Source organism: Ctenocephalides felis, unplaced genomic scaffold, assembly GCF_003426905.1.
Source record: "Ctenocephalides felis isolate EL2017-DRISC unplaced genomic scaffold, ASM342690v1 CF-g0.4_SCAFFOLD_01886, whole genome shotgun sequence".
In the NCBI taxonomy this organism is placed as follows: Eukaryota; Metazoa; Arthropoda; class Insecta; order Siphonaptera; family Pulicidae; genus Ctenocephalides; species Ctenocephalides felis.
This window is the reverse complement of record NW_020538040.1, coordinates 87,357,952-87,382,513: the sequence shown is the minus strand read 5'-3', so window position 1 is coordinate 87,382,513 and position 24,562 is coordinate 87,357,952. Positions and strand designations below refer to the sequence as shown.

The 24,562-nt window shown below is 29.1% G+C and overlaps 1 protein-coding gene across 5 annotated transcripts in view; it reads right to left on the bottom strand.

The window, feature by feature from the left end:
* The window catches only part of LOC113376950 (SH2 domain-containing protein 4A-like), a 136,989-nt gene that overhangs the window by 62,996 nt on the left and 49,431 nt on the right, over nucleotides 1-24,562 (bottom strand). Inside the window, exon 3 of one of the 5 annotated variants that reach the window (XM_026617081.1) lies at nucleotides 23,047-23,098. The exons of the other annotated variants lie outside the window; for them this stretch is intronic. The gene's annotated coding sequence lies outside the window, so the exon portion shown is untranslated. The remainder of the gene's footprint in view (nucleotides 1-23,046; nucleotides 23,099-24,562) is intronic. 5 annotated transcript variants of the gene reach the window in all.

Sequence of the window (24,562 nt, the reverse complement as noted above, 5' to 3'; positions counted from 1 at the left end):
GCAATGCAATGCAAAAACTGTTCGAAAGATATTAGTTGGGAATGATACTGATTAGTTTTAGGTGAAAATCTACATAGCCGTTTTCTTGTAATTCGTTGTTGAAAAATATATATATATAAATGTATATATATATATATATATATATATATATATATATATAATACGTGTTTATGTCTATAAAATGAGCAATTGCTCGCAAGGTCAAATGCAAGTAAATGAATATAGAAAAAGATTATTTGTTTCAATTATAATAGTGACAATCTTTATAAATCTTCTATAAAATTTAAGCTATAATAAAAATTCATTGCAAAACAACCGATAATTGATTTTCTTCTTGAAGAGTTGAAAATCGGAAAGTCTTTAGAGATACTAACGCCGAAATCTCAATCAATTATTTCAGAATATCTTGTAACTTAAAAAAAACACTTGGGAGAGCACCAGAACTGATATAATTCTGTAAATTTTTTCTGTTTATATAAAAATTTGTATTTACTCTTGATTGTATTTTATATTAAAAGAAAAAGAACATTTCAATTTTTCAATTTCAAAAAGATATATTTCCAACTTCGGCTCATTGCCATTCATTTATGATAATTTTTCATTACATTTGCTATCAGCTATTAGCAATAATTGCTAAAATATTTGATAAACTATTTACATAAAATACGGTTATTATCTTCATTTACCGAATACGTGTGTATCTATTAAATTTGTTCTGTGATTAATTTACTATGTCAGATATGGGTAAGGCATACTGGTGAAAATGCATAGTATATAATAATCAGTGTGATTATTATTGTGCATAATGAGAGACGGTATCGCGCAATGCAAGTGCTCAACTTGTCATTATTAATTTACCGTTCACACGGCTAATTAACTTGAGCAATATACAAAGCTATAATGAAAACATTTTCACATTATACATCTTGTACATGGAGCTTATTTCATTTAAATCGAATCGAGCCAACGTTCGGGCGCCAACGAACATATAATAATTTATGCATATTTCAATATATATATATATATATATATATATATATATATATATTATGTAAATTAAATATATATGTATATTAAATATATACTATATATATATATATTATAGGTAAACCATGAAATTACTATTTTTTCATTTTACTGTTGGTAGTGAAAAAAGTAAAAAAAAGCTAGAAGACCAAATGATATATTCCTATTTATTATGTTGCGCCTTACATATTTAGTGGAGAATTATACATGCTTATTTTTTGTTTTATTTTTATTTTTTATTATTTTTGAACAGCAATCAGAACCTTACGTCCTATGAGCTGTTGGGCTGGAACATCTTACTTCGTATTTATTTTAGATGGTAACCTAATGGTTAATCCATCCATATTTGATGATTTTGTTATTAGAATTAATCTAATAGGGTTGACTTTTTATTGGTGCAGCAATGCCGGGTGAGGGCTATTTTCACTTGGAAACATATTGCTATCTATATTTCCAAGTGAAAATCGTTGTCACTGCTGCCTGACGACGGGCTGCTCGAAATGTGTATCGAACCTGGGACCTCTGAATCAAGTCCCGTCGCTCTTAACCGCTTACCTACGGGCGAGCCCATACATGCTTATTTCAAACCGAAAACTTTACAAAATGAAAATACTATAGAACTATACTAATCATGCTCCATTACGAATTTTATACTCAAATAAGCCGAATACTGTTCTGCTGTAATAATAAATATATAATTGTTGTAAATAAATTAACTATGAACAATACCGAACAAATTCATTGACAAAATATTGGGCATATTTGGCTATATTTATTTGTTAATCACCTATTACAACATATTCGCATAATTCCCCGAGTTGAAAATTTTATCCTATAGTAAGTTTCCAAAAGATACATCCTTGAAATGTATAAATGATATGATAAAAAATAATTTATATAGATAGAACAATTTTATGTTGCAAGTAAGTTATATAATTTGAAATGTAAACAGGAACCTATTTCAAATTGTATGTTATTTTAATTAGAGAAAGAAACGGTTAGGCGCTTTCATTAATTGGAGTTGCATGATTATCAATCAATTGTTATTTTTATTTCGAGCTCGTTTACATTACTTTATCGGGCTTCCCGTGGCTTACTGGTTAGAGCAATATACTCTGAATCAGAGGTTCCAGATTCCATATCCGCCTCGTACAGCCTGATGTTAAGCAGCAGGGACAATGGTTTTCACTTGAAAATATAGATAGCAATATGTTTCCAAGTGAAAATACTTATCACCTAGCATTGCTGCATCAATAAAAATTCATCACAAAATAAAGCTGACGTAATTTGAACGTAATTAATCACAATAATAAATACAAAAACAAAGAATCTTTGTTCTTATTATGTAACTTTCGTTTAAATGTTCATCTGTTCATTTGCTAAATTTATATTTGTTATATAAATTTGTGCGCTCAAGCAAATCATAATTAGATGCGAATATGAAATTGAATGAATAAATATTCATTTTACATAAGCAATATTTTTATTTGACGATAATAAATAAATAAATATAATCACTTTTATTCAGATGGTAATTAACATTTCTATCTTTATGGATATTAAATAAAAATTAGAAATTCTAATACATAAAAAAGTAATCACTAAACATAATAAACGAATTTCATTTAATAATTTTGTAGGAAAGTTTTTTCATTTAATTAATTGCTGTTGGACATGATTGTGGCAATTTTATTCAAGCCAGTATCGACAGTATTGAGTTTAGCAGTTTGTTTTAATATCTGTGAAGAAGGTCGACAAAAACTATCTGGAGAATATAAAGTGGACAGATAAAGTAATAAAGAAGTCCTGAGAAAATTGGGCGAAAAAGGGACTCTACTGAGGACGACCCTGAAAAGAAAAGGAAATTGGACTGGAATTATTTTGCAAAAAGAGTGCCTCCTACACGACGTAACCGAAGATAAAATAAAAGGACTGAAAGGAATCAGAAAAAGAAGAATGCAGATGGTTGATGATTCACGCAAGACGAAGAAATACAGGGAAGCGCAGGATCAGGAAGCATGGAAGCAAAAATTTAAAGTAAAATTACATAAAAAATTTGCAAAAAAGGAAAAATACTGGCAATGGTAATGATAGACCAGGAAGATAAAGGGAATCATTAATTTGTAGTGGCTTTCACACAATGGACCTACCTTCGGACAGGCTTCCATTTATTATTACTATCTGAGATTTTTTATGAATTGTTATGATTTTAAACAAGCTATGCACTATAGTTAACTTCGAGTCACAGATATACAGGGTCGGATAAGTAATTTTCTAAATATAGTGCAAAAATTAACCTAATCAAAGAACAGGTATTATTAACTTCCCGTAGGGTAAATTATTGTTATCGTCCAAAAATCGAAATTGAAAATTTTTACATTTCTCGACGTTTTGAAGGTTTCTGAACATTTTGGCATACCTCAGAAAAGTATGTATGTATGTATGGATACAATTTTTCGGTCACGTTTTCGGGCGCACGGATTAACTGATTTAAATGGTTCAAAAAGCATTCGATTCCTATTGATAGGGAGATGTGCCTATTAGTTTTTGGCAAAGGCAGGTCCAGCAGCACGGAGATAAAGAGCAAAGAGTGCAGAAAATAGAAATCGAGTTTTTGAGATACGGAGCATCCGATTTGAATGATCTAAAAAACATTCAATTAGTAATGATTGGGAAAAGTGGTTATTAGGTTTTGGCAAAGGCAGGCCCAGCCATTTCGAAGATACGGAGCTAAATGTGCAAAAAATGGCAGTTTTTGAGAGAACTATGCGTCCGATTTAAATGATTGAAAGAACTTTCTGCTTGTCTTAACAAAATAACTGATTTTAGAAAAAAAAAATTTGTTTCAACTTTTTTTTTTCATTTTTTTTTTGTCAAAAAAATCATAATTCATCAAATACATAATATTTAAATAACTTATACACAGTAATTATGATTCAAGAATTTTTTTCGATAATCGAGAATAGAATATAGATGCTACATACTATTTGGAAACCATTTCATTAAATTTGAAGAAATTCAACTAGCAATCTGCATAAATTCACTAATTAATTGCTTGTAATGATATGATGGAAAAGTGTAATTAAATTACAAAGAAATGACTAGTTTCACTTTTAGTCATAACAATAAATGTATTTGTGGGCGAGAATCCGTATCGTATTCACAAGCCGATGGTTGGAACGTGATTTGCTGATATTCTAAATCGTATTTCTCTTGCGAAAAAGAATAGTGAGGTTCACGAAGCCATTTAATTGCAAATTTATATATATATATATATATATATATATCGGATTAGTTAATTGCAAATTAGTGTGTTTAGATATTTCTCAAGAATAGATAGCTTTGTGATTTTTATGAACTTTTTGCCAATCAGTCACATAGACAATTAATCATATATTATTTTTTCAAACAGGTATGTGTAAATTAATTATTAGCTAACAGTTAATGTCATGTATTTTTTGTCTAAATGAAGAAGAATGAAAATTATTTACGTAAGTGTGCATAAAACAAATTAATGCTATATTTTAATATTACTTCTCAAGAATAGATATCTTTGTGATTTTTTATGAACTTTATGCCCATCAGTCACATAGACAATTAATCATATATTATTTTTTCAAACAGGTATGTGTAAATTAATTTTTAGCTAATAGTTAATCTCATTTTTTTCTAAATAAAGAGGAATGAAAATAATTTACATGTGTGCATAAAATAAGATAATTCTATATTTTACTATCTACGTTGATTTTACCTATTTTTTTTTTTAATTTTATTTGGCCTCGCTTACTCTGAGCATTTAGCCACCTACAGCATTTTTATTTATTTACATCCTATACTAATTTTTATATCAGATTCAATCTATATATATATATATATATATATATATATATATTCTATATTTTTCTTCATATATCTTCTTATTTTCTTCAATTTCGTCTTTTTCATAACAAATTTTTAATTCTATTCAACTTCTATCCTCATTCCATTTCTTTTTTTCATTTTTCTTTTAATCTCAGCAAATTCTATTTTTTTTTCTTACTCCTAATACAATACAGCTATTCGAGTTCTGTAATTCCTATTTTTCTTAATTTTATTCAATGTCTACCTAACAAATACATTTTTTTTAATTTCAAATTAAATACACATATTTTTCCACAAAATCTAAGTCAATGACAAGATTCGACACAAAGATTCCTGTCGTGTGATTCGAACAAGCTATTAAGTGAGCTATGCTCGCCACATTGATTTTACATTTCTTTATTACTTTCAGAATATACATATCCATTCCTAGCAACAGAATACGATTATATAACGCTTCAGAAACATGGTAAGTGTAAAGCCTTGATATATACATCGTGATTTCTAGCTAGTTTCTGTTCTTCCTTGACCCTTCGATTTATCAGGAGTCAGCATAGACTTTCTATTTGAATTATCAGATTCATACGTCAATTTACCATCGCCGATACGAATGAATTTCAATTCTATTTCAAATAATCAAATGTAATAGATATTATCATAAATAGAATTTATATCTATAAATCAAATTCCAACTGTTAACAGAATAATCTGAGTTTGAAATGCGATCACTTACCTCCTATATATATGTATGATACATGCCTCGGTACTAGCAAAGTACAGAAGTCGTGGCAGAAATTACATAATTCTACTTACATTTTTGTTCAATAAAACTATCATTTTTCTGTTTACATCATACAAAAAAATTATATAAAAAATGCATAGTGCTGACAAGTTAGTTGTATAAATGTTAGTGCCAATCTCTAGTGCTGTGTACACTTCTCTATATGTAACTAACCAACGTAATATCCACTGATGATGACATTAAATTGAATGTCGAAACGTTTGGAAATAAAGATTATTTTATAAATCTTTGGCTTTTCTTTGTTTGATGTATCGCCCTCAAGAACTCACTCATATATATATATATATATATATATATATATATATATATATATATATATGTAGACTAAGTACAAACTAGTGCGTGCAAGCAAATGACTTATTTTTTGTGCTGTTCTTAATTTCGGGATTAAAAATTCTCACACCAAACAATTTTAAATTCAAAAATCCTTTAAATAATATATTAAACAATGTTTTTTAAACTTGGCAAGTTCAAAAAATTACCACCAATAAATTGTATAATATTGATTTAATCTTTAGATAATTCTACATCTGCTATAATCCAGAACTGTATTTATTATTATGTCTTTACAGCATTTTTAGCCACCTACATCATTCCCATTATTTTTCATCATATTCTATATAATTCTTACATATATATTTTTTATACATTCATCGTATATATACTAACTCTTCTTATATCCTGATCTTCCGTTCAATTTTCTTTCTTCAATTCCATTCAATTTTCATTCTTCTTCTTGTTTCTCAATATGTTCTTCTCATCTTCTTAACTAAACTTCTTTATTCCTTCTTACTTCGAATACAATTTTTTCTTGTATTCTACAAATTAACAATTTTTAATCTACTAACGCTACTGAGTGAGCTATTCCCGCCACAATCCAGAACTTAATACAAAATAGTTCTATAGCAATGAATCTTACCGTTAAGAATGTGAATATTAAATAAACGCACAACAAAATATCGCTCACAAAGAAAAAAACGAAGTCTTTAAATCCGTAATTCATTGAACCGCATATACTAATGCCGTGATACAAAAAATAAAATTGAAATGCAATTATTAAGTGTGGTGAAGATTTCCTGCTTGGCACATGGAAATAATATGAAATATCAATACAAATGTTTTTACTTTTCAAATATATTTAAAAAGTAAAAATATATTTTATCAGATTCTTAGAAGAAACTGTCATTTTTTGCACTTTTGGCTCCGTACCTCCAAAACGGCTAGAAATGTCTTTGTCAAAAACTAATCGCCACGTATCCCCATCATTACAAATTTACTCATTCAAATTAGATGCTCTGTTCTCTCAAGAACTCAATCAACCAGCAGAAATCATTGCTTGAGAAATATACTTCAGAAACTCAAGCTAAAACTCTGAATAATAATAATAAATGGTGCTTTGAAATTCGCAAAAAGTTTTGTAGCGATATCAAAAGACGAGCAAACCTGGAAAAATGATGCACTCTTAACATCTTTCACATGAAACAGGCAACAAAAAAAAAATTTAGGCTCGCTCGTAGCTAAACGGTTAGAGTTCGATACTCGCTTCGTGCATCCTGGTATCGAGCAGTAGTGACATCGGGTTTCACTTGGAAATACAGATAGCAATATGATTCCAAGTGAAAATAGCCCTCATCTGACATTTCTGCTTCAATAAATATTGGGCCATTATAGAAATTGCAATAATAAATTTTATTACACAGAGCTGAGACAACTGTTTAGGTTGCCATATGCAAAATCTACGTAGTATTAATAATATAAGTCAAATCAGCATAGCAGATAAGACTCCCAAGTTCTGATTGCTGTTCAAACAATATGAAAAAAAATATTAAAAACTGTAATATACGTGCTGTAGAACCAGAATGAACGATCTTGATTATGAATTGACTTCGTTGTGAATTGCAAAGATTTGTCCTGCACTTTCGTGATATTTTAACCTATTTGCTAAGGAGTGTTTTTCGTGGAAGCCTTACTGGTCCAGTAAGGCGCCTAAGTATTTTTTACACGACATATTTTAAGATTTTTCCAACGTTATCAATAAAAATATATTTAAAGTGAAAGTGATACCAAAAAAAGCTGAAATTTACAATAATAAATTGAGATTTCCAATAATTTACCTAAAGATAATAATTATAACAAAAAATAATAAATAGTTTAACGATGAATTTTGAAGCAACACCGAATGTCACCTATGGGCGACAATCATAGGTAGTCATGAGCGCTGAGAAAGAATTAGAAACATCATTTCAGCTTTAAACATCTGCTTAGCATTGTAAGCTGAAAATTATGGTTAAAAATCATATCTTTTGCACTTTGCTTTTTACAATACTTTCATATGAAAATATAGTTTTATGCAAATTAATACTAGTCAATCCTTTTTAAACTGATATGCCAATTTGTTTTGGCGTCATGAAAAATTACAGAAATATAAGCGCATTAAACTTATAATTAGTTCAATATAAAATAATCAACCCAAACACGGAATGCATTTCTTGACATTTATCTAGCCTGCATCTAGTATAATGCCACAATACTGAAGGACTATAACATGTAATTTTTAAATTTAGCTAATTTGCCACGACTCTAGTTTTAATTACCCTTAATTAAAATAACGCTTCTTCACAATATTTGTACTCTGTGAAAAAGCTTCTAAAGACTTTGAATTAATCAATTGGAAAGTCGCGATTTTCTATGCATATTAAAGAAGACGTGTGAAATTGAGCATCTCTAGATTCGCATTCGTATTCCTACGCAGACTTGTGAACGGTATGCAGATCTTTCGATCAGCCCATATGTTCGCTTATAAATCTACAAAACCACCTCGAACAGTAAGAAGTTAAGTGCCGTTATTCACGATTGCCTTACAAACGTAAGATTAGTCTGTTAATAAAATGATTCCATCTCCTTTATTTTCTCTACGCAGACAGTAATTCGCATCCCTCACTATGCAATATTAATATAATGATGCTTGAAATCACAAATTGCTTTGAATTTAGCCTTTAACACAATACAAGATATCTTTAAATTATTGCTTATCTATTTGTTTTTTCCTTCCATAACCTTGATGTTCCATTGATTTGTAATGTACTGCGTTTTACATTAAAATTATCTAATTTATGAGAAAGGCAGATTTATGAAATAATTTGCGTAAAGTAGAATACAGATTAAGATATCTGTATATAAACAATATTAAATATACGTTATCTATTTGTTATTAAAAAATTAGAAAAAAAAACTCTAAAATAATGTCAAAGTGAAGACAGTTTAAATATTTTGATTAAATAGTTTATTACTATGAAAGTAAATATATATGTATAACACCATAAAAACGGTTCTATAAAAAACCGTATAACTCGAAAAATTCACTCTTATATGGAAAACCGTGCTAAACGAAAATCACATTGAACGAAAAATAAAAATTAATACAGTAATACCCCGCTTAGCGCTGTGAAAGATGTCGAAAAAATAATTAGGAAGCAGCGCAGTCTTCTTAATTATGCGCTCGATGAATTACCTGAACAAGAAGCAAACTAAAATGTTGACAGCAGTATCTGAATTACTGAAGAGCAAAAAGAATTTTCGATGGCATTTGCAAAAAAGGTTTTGTCTACCATAACTGAAATAATAGATCAATTCATTGAAATTGAGCTGAATTTTGACAGTGGTGTTAGAGATGCTCCATCCGTCTATGAAGAACTTTTAAGAGAACAAGTCAAAGAAAAGGCAAACAACATTAGGTGCCTTTGTCACAAAAAAGCAGAACACTGAAAATGCAAAAGGCTAACTAAAAATGACTGACTTAGAATTTTACATGTCTTTTCAAGAATATTCGTGTTGTTATTCATATTTTTTTTCTATTTTTGCAAGAAATAATAATGTGATATTAATTTGGGCTTTAAGAAATAAATGTTTGGTTTTATTTTTACAAAAAAAATATACTTTTTAAATTTAATACCTAACCAATTTCCCAGCCATCTTCCCCTAGCCCTAATATTTCCATTACGCTCTACTTTGATAGAGTGTATCCCCCGTCTTAAGCGGGGTATTAGGGTATTACTGTATATTTAAAGTCAAACACATTTAATAAATTATAAGAATATTAATTTATTTCAATAATTAAACATAATTATTGTTATTTGCGCTACCTTGATTGATTAAGGCAATCAATTATATATAAATTTTAGTATTTATTTGAATATAAAATATATTGATAAAAAAACTACCCACTTATTAAATTAGTTATAAATTATTATTTTAAATAGCAAAACATTTATAATTCACGATGTGCAATAGTTATTTAAACTCTGTCCCAAGAAAACTGTTTGTTTACTGTCATTGCACCTTCATGATTCTCAGTTCACGGTTCAACCGAGATCATCTTCAATGGTACAAGGACGCTTTAAACGATTAAGAAATAATGATTTATTGAATACGCGTTTTTTTTTTCAATTCATCAAGAATTATCATTTTTATTGACATTACTTTATACTGCATTTTGCGTTTTACCTCAGGATTTCTGAATACGTTTATCATTTTATCTTCATCTGTATCATCACTTTTCAATTATTAAGCATAATGTTTCTTAACATAATTTTAATAGATCCACACGTTTCAAGTCCCATTTTGACTCTTCCTCAGTGGAACAAAACATAAAAGTTATTAAGATACAAACATAAATGAAAACATGATCAATTAAAATATTACTTTTACAACAACTATGTTAGTGAAAAAGTAGAGAACTAATATATTTGAAAAAAGATTTGAAAAAGAAATAAATGAAAATAATAATTTCGACCATCAATTCTCAAAGGGTAAAATGTGACTCAACCTTAATCACGTTAATTATTTTGTGTCTTATATTTCTTAGTAGAAATATTATAACTCTATAACTATTGTAAGTTTTATCGCTAAATTATGAGACATTTTGTTTTCAAAACTGCACATTAAGCAGAATATTTTACTTCGACGCATTGGCCATTGAATAATCAAATAATATATATATATATATATATATATATATATATATGTGTGTGTGTGTGTGTGTGTAAATAAAAATAATTATGAGAATGTTGTGTAAGCTTAAAAAATATTTCACATTCTTAACGCCAAAATCATTTTACAATATTATAAGGCGTAATAATAATAATGTATTAAGGCAATATAATATAGCACAATTTTGAATTTGCATTCAAGGTAATTTACAAATTGCAGCAAGAATACTTCAGTGTTGCGTTATTCGTTCAACGTTCAATGAGAACTCATTTGATTTTTGCACAACGCACGCAGGAATGTGCAATTGCTGTAATAATAGAGTTCACATCGATATTTGTATAAGATTTAATAATGATAGTCCATTATTACATAAAATAGATATATTCAAAAGACGAAGAAATTATACACTCAAATATTGTTTTGAGAAAGGTATTGCATAAAAATTGATGCATACCAACACTAGAATTAATTTATTAATATTAGACACATTATCAGTCTGTATATAAAAGATATGAACTTACAATTTCTTATAATATTTTGACATTAATTAGCTTAATATTAATAGTTATTATCTCATATAATACATGAACATCATAAAACCTAAAACATAACAAGGCAACGGAAGAAAAAAATGCTATTTTTATGTCTTTGACTAAACATGTAAAAAACCAAAAAGTAAAGAAAAAAGCATTACAAAAAATCATTCTGTCCGATTTATGAAAACTCATATTCTGAAGGTAGGGGTGACGTAAAATGAATCAAGTGCCAAGTAACGTAAAATGCGCAGGTGATGGTCACCATTACATTTGTCACCATTTTAATTATAAGAATTCTGACTAGATCTCACAGTATATTGAAACATAGTCACTGTAATATTTGACTTTTTAAATTACTATTTGAAAAGAAATCAACTTAAAAATCCTGTAAGCTGTTGCGCTAATTTGACTTACTCTAGTTGGTGTGTTATTACAATTTCTGTAATAAGATGAATATTTATTGATGCTGCAATTCCAGATCAATGAATTGCTTTTACATTTTGTATCAAATTCTGTTCAATTTTATTCGTAATTATCTTGAAAAAAGTTGCTCGTAAGCCAAGCAGCCAATAAGTTCGTTTTCATAATGGTTGTATAACATATTTCTTCAGACAATAAAGGTTATTATTAACCATTTTGGAGTTTATACATATTGTCTTTTATGCCTGTCACAACCGTCCTGGGCGTGTGGACATTTGTGACACTCGCCCTTTTTTGCATGATTAGATTTTATGACTAATATACAGCGTATTTAAGAACGGTATTTCATTATTTTTACGTAGGCAAATGTTAAAATTACCAGTTAATTTACTTTTCCCAGATAACTGGTAAGTTAACAAAATCATTGCGGATCAAGAAAAAAAGCACAGACGAACCCAGTCTCCCTCAAATATTATGGTTTAACATGTTAATATCAGCCTCTTTCGGAACGAAGAAGGCTACGATTACGCCAATTGCTTTATGGTCCAAAGTATTTGTCACTCAAATGTTTTCCAAATCTATATTTTGCATTAAAGCTATGTGTACGCTACCATGAAAATGCCGATCATATAAATATCCATCAATTCAACAATATCGATAGTTTTTCACTGTTGGTGAACTTTTTCATCTCCACACGTAGTTACGAGTAGATAGATTTACATGCGGTTAAAGTTGACACAAAACACTATCGAGAAGTGACTTGTTGATTTCTTACGCTCCAAAGGATTCAGCCTTGATTTGTTTTTTTTTCTTCTCTAGAATTCCTTTCTATCTTCAATGCGTAACTTTTCATTCATTCTTGACTAATGCACCTCAATCCGTAGTAGTAGTGCAATTAAACTATGATTTTTCGCTTTTAAATTTTGTATAAAATTTTGTTCAATTTTATTCAAAATTATCTTGAAAAAAATAGCACGTAAGTCAAGCAGCCGATAAGTTCATTTTCATAATGTATGTTAATTTTTGTAAAATTGAAAATAAAAGTTCGAAATTAAGTGGGAGAAGCTATTTTAACCCGCCGTATTGTTTCATATATGCATACTCGTTGTATTTGACATTATCAGATACTTGTAATTTTATCGTTAAGTAATTGCAAAAATTCAATTTAAATCTATATTTTTGAAAACTTGGTACAATCCGGGGCAAAAGATCTAAATAAGAGGCAAAAATTGCTTTTAGCAAAGCCTGGGACAGAAGGTGGAAATCTGGGACTGTCCCGGCAGAACCGGGACGTATAATAAGGGGGCGTTCATTAATTTCGTGAGGTTTTTAGGGGGAGGGGGGGTTTGACAAAAACTCACGAAATATCACGAGGGGGAGGGAGGGGTATAGCAAGATATCACGTGTATTTATTTTTTTTACTATTTTTTATAAAAAAGTTCAAACATTTTCAAAAAAACTCAAAAATTTGACAGCTTTTTAACGTAACTAAAAATACACGTGATGTTTGGTGGGGGAGGGGGGGTAATTTTGAATATCACCAAATATCACCAAGGGAGAGGGGGGGTCAAAAAATCCTCAAAAACTCGCTCACGTGATTAATGGACGCCCCCTAACCTTAATAAAAACATCAACAAGCAACTTCCAGCAATATCTACAGTGGACGAAAATTAGTACAATTTCATATTCTAAATGAATAGGTCGCGTACGACCAATTTTTCTCCACGCTCAAAACAGACTCTTCCCATAAATTATATATGAATGCGCAGGGTGGAAATCTGGAACTGTCCCGACCAAACCGGACCGTATGGTAACTTCAATAAAAACTATATAAGAACATCAGCAAGCAACTTTCAGCAGTATCTACAGTATTTCAGAATTCGAAAATTAACAGTAGACAAATGTTGTTAGAAAAATTTCATATGCTAAAAGAATGGTTCTCGGACGACCAATTTTTCTCCACGCTCAAAACAGAATGTTCCCATAAATTATATATGAATGCATAATGCAGATGTACTGCCACTAGAGCTCGTCGACCATAAGCAATCGGTGCGTTTAAGTTGTTTGTAATAAAATTAGAAAAGCCGGGAGTCGTGCGTGTCTGCTCAACGCGTCCCTGAATACCTCTGGCATTCCTCTCTCTTTGAAGAAAAATGTGGATTCTAGAGTCAAGTGAACTATAGCTTTTAGAAGGGTCAGCCTGTATTAGACGCCATCAATCTTATTTCGCATAATTGCACTGAAATTATGCATGGTACACGATACGACGGAGCACTCATTGCCCGTATTCGTAGACCACCGGACAAAAAATTAATAATACCGTGCATTGGAAATTGAAAACTATTTTGCTTTAAACGCATGCAATACGTAGTAATGAGTAAAAACCATACTCGTCTCGAAAGTAAGAGTTACAACATTAATATTATACGTCTCTATACACCTATCCCCTGTTTTACACGGTTTTCATTTTACACGTTTTCGATTACGCGGTTTTTGAAAATTATTTTTTTTAACAAAATTTATTCATTTTGCATTTACACGAAATTATAAACTATAAATTGTTTATATCTGCAATAAAATTTGCATTGTTTTTCTATCAAAATACAACACTTCAAAATGTATGGGGCCAGCGGTGGCGATATCGATTAGAGCGTGGCCTAGCAACAACTAGTTCCAGGTTCGCCGGATCGATTCCCGCTACCGCCAAGCCTGACATCAGGCAACTTTGATGTCAAATTTCCACTTGAGGTTATAGATTTCAAATATAGCCTCAAGTGAAAATCGCCTCCCGTGGGTATAGTTGCACATATAATAAAAAATGTCAGTACATACTTCGAGTATAGATAATAATTAGTCATAACTGGACAGGACAACTATTGGGTTGCCGTCCAAGATTCATATAATAAGAATAAGTCAACATAATTACTCAATGTCCTAATGTGTGACAGATTGTAATTAAAATATATATAAAAAAAAACTTCAAAATGTATGTTAAAGGTATGAATTCTTAGTACATAGTCTATATCCCATGATAGAAATATGCAGATGAAATAAGATAAGAAACTCCCTATTTTATGATCGAAACTAAGTTCTACGCGTGTATAAGCTAGTATGTTGGAAATACCATAAAAAAGAGCATAATCGTTTTTAAACTTTGATTTTAATCAGTGTTTATATATAATTGATAGTGTAAATTTATTCAAGGTGAGCAAATAAAAAATATATATTTTACAAAATCTATAATTTATTAAAAAAATACAGTTCGACAATGGCAAAAGATAAAAATAAAAAACTAGAGAGGAAAAAAAGGTTATATCTTTACAAACCAAAATTGAAGTTTTGAAACGTCTACGTAATAATAAAAGAATAATAGATATTATAAATGTGTATTCTCAGGATGAAACTATAATTTATTAAATGTGTTTGTTATTCATGCAAAAATTTCATTTTTATAGTCATTTTCGTTTAGCACGGTTTTTCCATATAAAAGTAAATTTTTCGACTTACACTTTTCTATCTCCCGTGTAAAATGGAGGATAGGTGTAATTAATTTACTATGATTAATAAAAACATGTAAACATTGTAATCGCAAACAATTTTTTAGTTACAGAGGATTCACCTACAATCACAAAGGTAATATGTCTTTGTAGAGTAAAATTTGTTTTCAAAATTTTAACTATCAAAATAATGATAAGATCATTTTACAAATATCCATTACATTTTATATATAAAGATACATTTTAATATAATATTAAAAATCAAATCTGAAATAATTTTGAGTAAAATTGGTATTGGAAGGAGAAACTTGCTTATTATTTTTTTTAATACAAAAATGATAAATACATCTGCAATGGTTTTCAAAGATTTTTTTAATAAGACAAACAATTTTTTTTTAATAAGAAAAACTTAATATACGAGAAGAATAATTTTAAAGTAAAAAATAGTATATTAGCTTCGAAGTACTTCTTATTGATGAAATTGGTAATTAGAATTTGTTCTATCATAAACTAAATTGCATTTAGATTCCTGAAATAATTTCACACGATTTCACTATTAAGACCAAACATTAAGATAGCAAATCTATTGGATCATTATGCGGTATGCCACTCCTTCGAAACCTATTTAACTTAAACTAAACGTAATACAGCCTTGTTGTATAAATATTATTTATTGGATACAGGAGTGCTCGATTATAAACTCTGAACTTTTCAGTAAAATACTTCGTTGAAATTTATAGTGATAATTCTCAAACTGTTAACACAAACTGCTGTGAAGTGCTTCCGAATCTTTTACTTTTTATCTTGGTACAAGTTTTCGAAATAATTATTTCCGATTTTTTATTCAATAGTAGAATCGTATTATTAAATACATATCTATTTTGTATGTGATGTACAAAACATTAAACATTTAAAATTGTAAATTTTAAAAAGCAAGCAGTAGAGACAAAAAAAGCTCTCGACATGTTGCAATAATGAAGAAAGGCATAAAGATTCAGAATAATTATTTACAACAGATAGGAAATCAATTAATTTATATATATATATATATATATATATATATATATGTATATATATATATGCATATATGCAATATTACAATTAAAAATTATAAATGACAAAGCAAAAAATCAAATTCCTTTTCATTGTAATCTGAGGAGAAACTAACGGGTAAATAGCCGTACATATTGGCGTGTATAATTCGATAATTGCACATGATAACCGATTGCATTCGCATTTGCATATGGATGTTGAAATGTAAATATAATAATGGTAGAAGTGCCATAAGACACATCAAGCATAAAAATGATAGTGGAACGATCTGATTATGGTAATATTTACTCCATTGAAACCATTATAAAATTAATAATTCTGCGTATATAAGTAAATAAAAGTAAAATGGTGAACGATTATAATTATATCGTTATTAGTAAATATATATATATATATATATATATTATATAGTTTATATTATATAAACTAGGTTGCGCTAAGAAAAAGCTCGCTTTTATACAGTAGTAATAATACTATAAGTAGTAATTTGAATATTTGTCTATGTGAAAATAATGAACTGCCCTTAAATACAATGGATTAGTTATAAAATCATACTGTAAAATCATACGTACTTCTGCTAATACTATAATCGTACAATGAGTTTCAAATGCGTTTCAGTTGCGTTATCGAATCAATTAGCTCGCGCTCAATCTTGCATTGAATTTGCTATTACACCTCTCTTAGAAAGGATTGAATGCGCGACTACGAGATCTAGGTATTTTGTTACTCAATAATATTTAAATTTAATGAATTGATAGAAAAAACAAAAGTGCCGCAACAGGTGTGTGGTTTTAGTAAATATAAAATATCACATTTTTAATCACTAAGTTTTATGTATCTTTCCTCCTATTCATAATAATCCTTAGGAAATGCGAATCAATTTTACTATTCAAGAAAAAATATAAAAAAATAAAATCAATTTTTAATACCTCAAAATCTTTAAAACTATGGTATATTATCTCGACACATTATTTAACGTATTCGACAGCATATGGCCGAAAAGATCAATTTTGCAAGAGTTCAGTACCATTTTTACAAGATCTCAATATAATAAAAGATATCGAACAAACAAACTTTTTTAACTCTATAAAAGCAATGCGATCTACCCATCATGTTAATGCAGGGCGCTGACTCAATGCAATAATGGAAACTTGTCCGAACGAAAATACTTTATCTTTCTCCCTTCAGACTCTATCTCAAATCAGGCCCGGCTTCATAACCACGTAAACTCGATCATACAGAAGACTGAAGAAAAAGCAACCAGCAGATCATCTTTAACTAGTAACTAGGGATCCTCAATGGAGGGTTATCCTACCATGCCAACTTTTTATACTCGAGTAAAATACTTGAGTTAATATTGAACCAAACAGCCATAGAACAACAATGTGTTCTGATTGCTGTTAAACAATGTTTAAAAAAAAGACGCTATCGGTATAGTTTAGCTTTTATGAACAGTCACTACCGTACCCTGGCACAACCTTTCCTAGTCCTCTCTACTATAGAATTAATAAGTGTTAAGTTTTATAATTTATGACATTTTATCTATTTCCTTCTAGTATATTATATGCATTTCTCATTAATTCAATACCAAGAACAATAGTTTATCCACGCAAAGCTAATTCTAATCGATTTTTCCTAAGATTGCCTGGTAGCTGGTAAATGTAGAAGTTGGTTTAACCTCATAGTGCACTTATTGGGATCTACTTTCCAAGAAATATGTCGTTATACAATATTATAATAAATGCTTCTTACTTCTCACAGATGTGAAGATGAATTCCTGCATACACGCATGCATATGCTGTAAGATGAAAAAACGGAAACATGTTGTCAAGCGCAACCGCATTCCACGAATGCGCACGCTTCAGGAAATACACCTCGGTGACCTAACGTTAGACCAGATAGATCAGACAGATACTGGTTCAACGACAAAGCTTATTAAATCTTCAATATCTTATAACGAGAAATGTCATCAGCGCTTATTCAATTACGCTTGCACTCACCACTTTTTGCTCAGATAATCCGCTAGGTAAATATCTTCACCGGCTTATCGAACGTAGTGTAATGTATGTAACTAGTGGTGCAAGGCATCATGCCTTAGGGCAAATAAATTTCTGGAAATTCCTATACCAAAAATTAAAATTTTCAAAAAAACTATATTTTTGTTGAGAACACTGAAAAAATTAAATGTTTGAGAATTTTGAAAAAAAATGATTTTTTTAATGTCATGACATTTTTTGAACATTCTGAACGCTTTTTCTCAAAGCAATCGCGCTGCGTAGCTGTTTTGGAAATAAAAAATGGAAGCTCACAAGCGCCGTGGAAAAACATTAGTACGAAATGTTTATGAAATAGTTTTACCCCATACAAATGTATGGTAAAATTTATATTTCTTAATAAAATATCTACAAAATATCTGATAATTTGATGTGCATTTGTCCAATAATCATTTTTGACCGTCAAATGCCAACTTTTGAAACTTTTTCCTCCGTATATCCGAAACCACTGGATCTTCCTTCCCAAAAATCCAACCACTTCACTTCGTCGATACAAAGAAAACGTTTTTGGAAATATTCAAATCGGATGCTCCATTATTTCAAAAACTGAATTACCATTATTGGCACTTTTTGCCACGTCACTCCGTAACGGCCAAAAACTAATCAGCAATTCTCCCCACCAATAGGAATTGAATGTTTTATCAAATCATTCAAATCATAAACCGAAATCATGAATGAAAATTTGTATTCAAACATATATACATACATACACGCACATGTACAAGGGGAAAAATTATTTTCGAGTTTTTGCGACTACTCTAACTTACTCTATGAGAAATAAATGAAAACAACAAGATCAAATTTATTTATATTATATCTGTTTCCACATTAAATCCTAAGCGTTTTTTTTCAACAAATTTGTAGGTCTCAATATATAATTACTCCTATTAATCTCCGCTGATATAACGCGAATAAGAAGAGTAAGTGATGCGTGGAGATAGTCAAAGATTTTTAAGTAAAAATCTTTGTGAAATAATAAATCTGATTACATATCATACTATTAAATTCAGTCAATTTAAATGTAAGACCGCATAATAAATACTAAATAATCAGCATGTATTCACAAGGTCACATCTAATTTATTTTTCATAACAGAATATTGCAGAATTCTACGTTAATAACATTTTATTGACATTGATTTACCAAACCATAAAAAATGGCAGCTTATTCACGCTCCAATTTTAATAATAATTACATTAAGATATTTCGTATTCGGCTTGACAGAGTAGTTCAACGAATGCAACAATCTCGCGTTCTAAAATAGGCAGAGCACCAGCAAATTTTATTACCTAAATATTTATTTATGTTCTTAATAAAATATACTTATAAAAAAAAATTCTTCGGCGATTAGTCTCATGCGTTGTTCTATATGATAAGTTTTATTTAAATGTATAAAGTTTGAAACATTTAAATAAATAATTTAGAGTATCAAAAAAATATTTCAATCTAAATACTTTGGGACATTTGTGGTGGCACTGAATTTGAACTTCGCGCAACCAGAACGTTTTAAGTTCAAATCCAGTGTCACATGTGACCTGATATTAGGCAGTAGTGAAAACCGTTCTCACTAAAAATAAAAACCCGAATATAAATTATATATGAAATAGCCTTTCGTAGCATTGGTGGAATATACCACAATTCAAAAAATAGAACGTCCGAAGGGTTGCCTTTTAATAGCATTCAGAAGAAAATAAATATAAAAGACAATCAGTATATTAATAAATGTTTCATAGTCTTTTCTGATTTTCAAACGCACATTCCATCTTCACATTATTTTCTTTAATTGTTCAACTCTTATATTTTTATTTAAGCTATAAATTAACCTTAAATTAAACCTGAACTATAATTACACAACGTTTCGTCATTTATAGTGTTTAATCTTTTCAAATTATCTATGTGGAGAGATAACAAATTTTACGTTATACCAATATAATGAAAATATTTTCTTTTCTGGAAAGACACTAACCCTCATACTAAATGAACCGTGTCATATATAACATAATTGCATATTAAAGGAATGCACAGAGTGTGCACACTTCCATAGTAATTACTTTTGTGCTCGAATGTAAGAATATGAGTCATCAATCTAAACAACTTCCATACATCAATGAGTTGCTCAATATCTAGACACAATTTCCAAATCATTGAATATCTAGATTCATCTGTTTGTCACTCACGACCAACCACCCATTGAAATCGATCACAATTAGCAAAATTTTGCCACAAAACGTAAGAAAAGAAGTTTTGCGTTTTAATATAGAAAAAAAAAATAAAAACGTATTATGGCAATTTTGCATTATCTTGAACTATTTATGTTACAAACTCGTAATTTGAGGTATAAAAGATTTGAACAAAGAGCATATGTATATATATATATCTATATATATATATATATATATATATATAAATATAAATTATATAAATATTATATAGATTATATAATATGAATTATATATAATCGTATTTTTATATATATATCGTACCAATTTAATCTTTTTTAATATGTACAACATGCGTAGCACTTTGTTTAAATTAACATTCTTAAGAATATTAAGAATGTTTAATAATAATAAAAATTGAACTGAGTGTTTTTTTATTAGTCTCATTTAAACCCTATTAATGATTTTTTTAATTTTACTTTCTTGTCCACAAACAGTTATTTCTATTTATTTTCAAATAACTGGAAGGTACTTGATAGACGATCTAAAAATATAATATAACGTACCTAGTTCCGAAAAGTCGAAAATAAATTCTTTTTAATAAATATTTTTCATTTAGAGAATATACATTAAATATCAACTAGTTTAAATGCCTTTGACCTGTGGCACGCCTTATTGCAAAAATCTCCATGCTTCTCCTCCCGAATATCCTCAAATCCTGACATCATACCTGAATAATAGAAAATTTATTGCTCGAATAAATAGCCACAATTCTGAAATGCTACCAATTAACTCAGGAGTGCCGCAGGGTAGTGTACTAGGCATATTTTTTGTACAATGCATATAAACCGATTTCCTGACGACTCTAATAAGTTACAACAATACCTTAACTTAATTCATGAATGGATAATAAATGACGAATCAGCAATAATGAAAGCAGATCACTGCATATCACTTTTACTTTCAATAAACAAACATTCCCTGGAATTCACTTAAATGACATGCCAATTCCAACATCAGATGTAGTAAAATATCTTGGAATACTCTTGCTCGACGACTCATCTGGAAATATTACAACACAACAACAATTAAATTTATCAAATCCAGAGTGAGGGAACTATACTGGCTTGTGGAATATAATTCAAAATTAGCACTTGAAAATAAAATCCTGGTTTATAAGACAATAATAATTCATATAGGGTCATGCGGTGTAGAGGTTTAGGGATGCTCTAACAAGTCAAATGTAGCAATAAGGCTCACCAGGATAATCTTAATATGCTTTACATTGAAGACTTTTTAAAAACAAGATCGACTAATCACCATCACAAATTATAAAGCCATCGTAATTCACTTGTTGCTCCGCTACTTCCAGAATTTAGAAGACTTAACAATTATGGCCTACAACTTGATCCAATAAATTATATTTAATAGTAATTACCCACTGGGGTGAATATTATCTATAATTATATGTAAATAATGTATATCAAAATAATTTATAGAATTTATGTTCTGGTCATTAATAAAAGAGTGTAAAAAAAACTAGTTTAAATGATATATTAACATATTAATTAATAAGTGTAATATAGAACATAGCATAGGCAAATAAACTAATTTCACAGTATGCGATATTTTCTAAGAATATCCAGTGTATTGTGCAAAACGCACAACAACAGTTTTAGTTTTGACTGTCTTTTAAAATAATTTATAACACAAACATGAGTCACGAAACCATTTAAAAAATCTGCATCTTCTACTGCTTCAGAGTAGAAGCAGTAGAACTCAGAATACATTTAGACAAAGTATGCAAGCAATAAAAGAACTCTAAAATTTTTTTGTATGTGATTCACGCACATGCAATGACGTTGAATAAATGCAGCACAGACGTTGTAGAATTATATAAAAAATGTTTTAATTTGGAATATGAAAACTTGAATGCACATTAATTATATAATATTTATTAGCATATTTATTAATTTAGCTGTATGATTTTATCACCTATAAATTTTGCACAAGAATTTCATTGCTAAGGAAGTCCATTTTGTAAATAATATTGAGTGAATAATTTATTTATTCGTATATGAAACACGCTTTAAATACATATATTCGAATGTTTCTGCAACATGATGTAATAAATATTGAATATAACATTATTGAGATGCCATAGATATAACACAATACTTGAACATACAAATGATTCGTCAATTATGATTAAACGTCACTAGTATACAAATACAAAATTATATATAGGAAAAATGATTCTCCAAAGTAAAAAGCTTTTTTGAGAAGATGGGGCCCAGCGACCTTTTGAAGATTCATCTTAAATTATAACCTCAAACTAGCATGAGAATTATATTTCTTTCTGTGTCACATTATAGTTCAATAAAATAGTTCTATATATTTAGGATGCCAAGGTATCTTGTTCGCTCATATCTACACTCATTATCCTTAATTTTAGAGAATGGGATATATTTGAGGCGGTCTTTGTTTTCTCAAACTTATGTTCGTCTACCTAATATATTATCATTAAAACAAATTCAACATACATAAATACACTAAATTATTTATACTGTTCTATATTCGTTATAAAAACCATAAAAAATTCAGAAAATTAATAAAGTATATATTGGAAATATAAAAATTAAATCCTGTTACCTTAGGTTTACACAGGGATAAAAAGATACCCTTGCATGGTAAGTAGTTTTTCCTAAAAATATGAAACATATGTTCATTTAAAGTATTATTTTGATAACATTACTAAATTTATGTATCAAAAATTCTTTAAAACTAAAACAATAACTGTTTACTATTAAATACCATACTGAATGACGGTTAAGAATTTGGAAATCAAATTGCAACATAAAATTGTTCTAATGTTTGACGATTTGAAGAAATGCAAATGTAAGCATGCAAATTCAAATAGAAAATAATGAGATCATTTTGCGAAGTTTATACATACTAGATATTTGTAATCGTAAATTTGTAATAACAAATTTGTTATGGCGCGCACATATAAACTAACTAAGCTCTTTCAATACAATCGACAATTTTGGGTATTTAGCTTATGAATAAACTTCTACTCAATATTAGAAATTTGGATAAAAAAAATTCCATGCTAGTTCATTTAAACTTTTTGAAGAATTGCCTGTTATTATATAGCCAAATTTTCTCAATTTTCTCATTATTCTTCATTTATGCAGTCTGAACGATTGGTCTCCTATACAAATGTTTTTATTTTCTTGTAATATTTTTATAATAATTTTTAACTTCCCGTAGGTAAGTTATAGTAATCGCAAAAAAATCGAAAATGAAAATTTTTATATATCTTTACGTTTCAGAGGTTTCTGAACATTTTGGCATACCTTAGAAAAAATGGATGTATGTGTGTGTGTGTGTGTGTGTGTGTGTGTGTATGTGTGTATGTATGTATGTATGTGTGTGTATGTATGTGCGGATACAAATTTTCGTCGACGATTTCGGGAACACGGGTCAACCGATTTGAATAATTCAAAAAACATTCGATTCGTATTGATAAGGAGACGTGCTGATTAGTTTTTGGCGAAGGCAGGTCTAGCCGTTCCAAAGATACGGGGCAAAAAGTGCCGAAAACGGTAGCTCAGTTTTTGAGAGAACGGAGCGTCCGATTTGAATAATTCAAAAAACATTTCACTTGTATTGACAAGATGAAGAATCGATAAAATTTTCATGAAGGTAGGTCTAGCGGATTCGGAGATATGGAGGAAAAAGTAAAAAAATGAGCCATTTGGCGGTCAAAAATGATCATTAGACATATGCTCATAAAATTATCAGATATTTTATAGAGATTTCAACAATAAGTATACAATTTGTTAACATTCCTATGGGTTCCGTACCAATGCTTATGCTTTAGACAGCGACGCGGCGCTTACGCGCTTTATATTTTGTCCCTATGCAGTTAAAGCAGTACGATTGATTGCTTTGAAAAGAAAGTTCAGATCTTCCACAATATGTCAAAATAAAAAAAAAAAAAAATTTCAAAAAAAAAAAAATTAAAAAAAAATTTTTTTTTAAAAAAATTTTTTTCAAGAAAAAGTAATTTTTTGTCCAATTTATAGTTTTTCAAAAATCTTATTTTTTCAAAGTAATTTTTTTTTTCAAAAATGTTGATCGTTTTTAAAAAAATAATAATTTT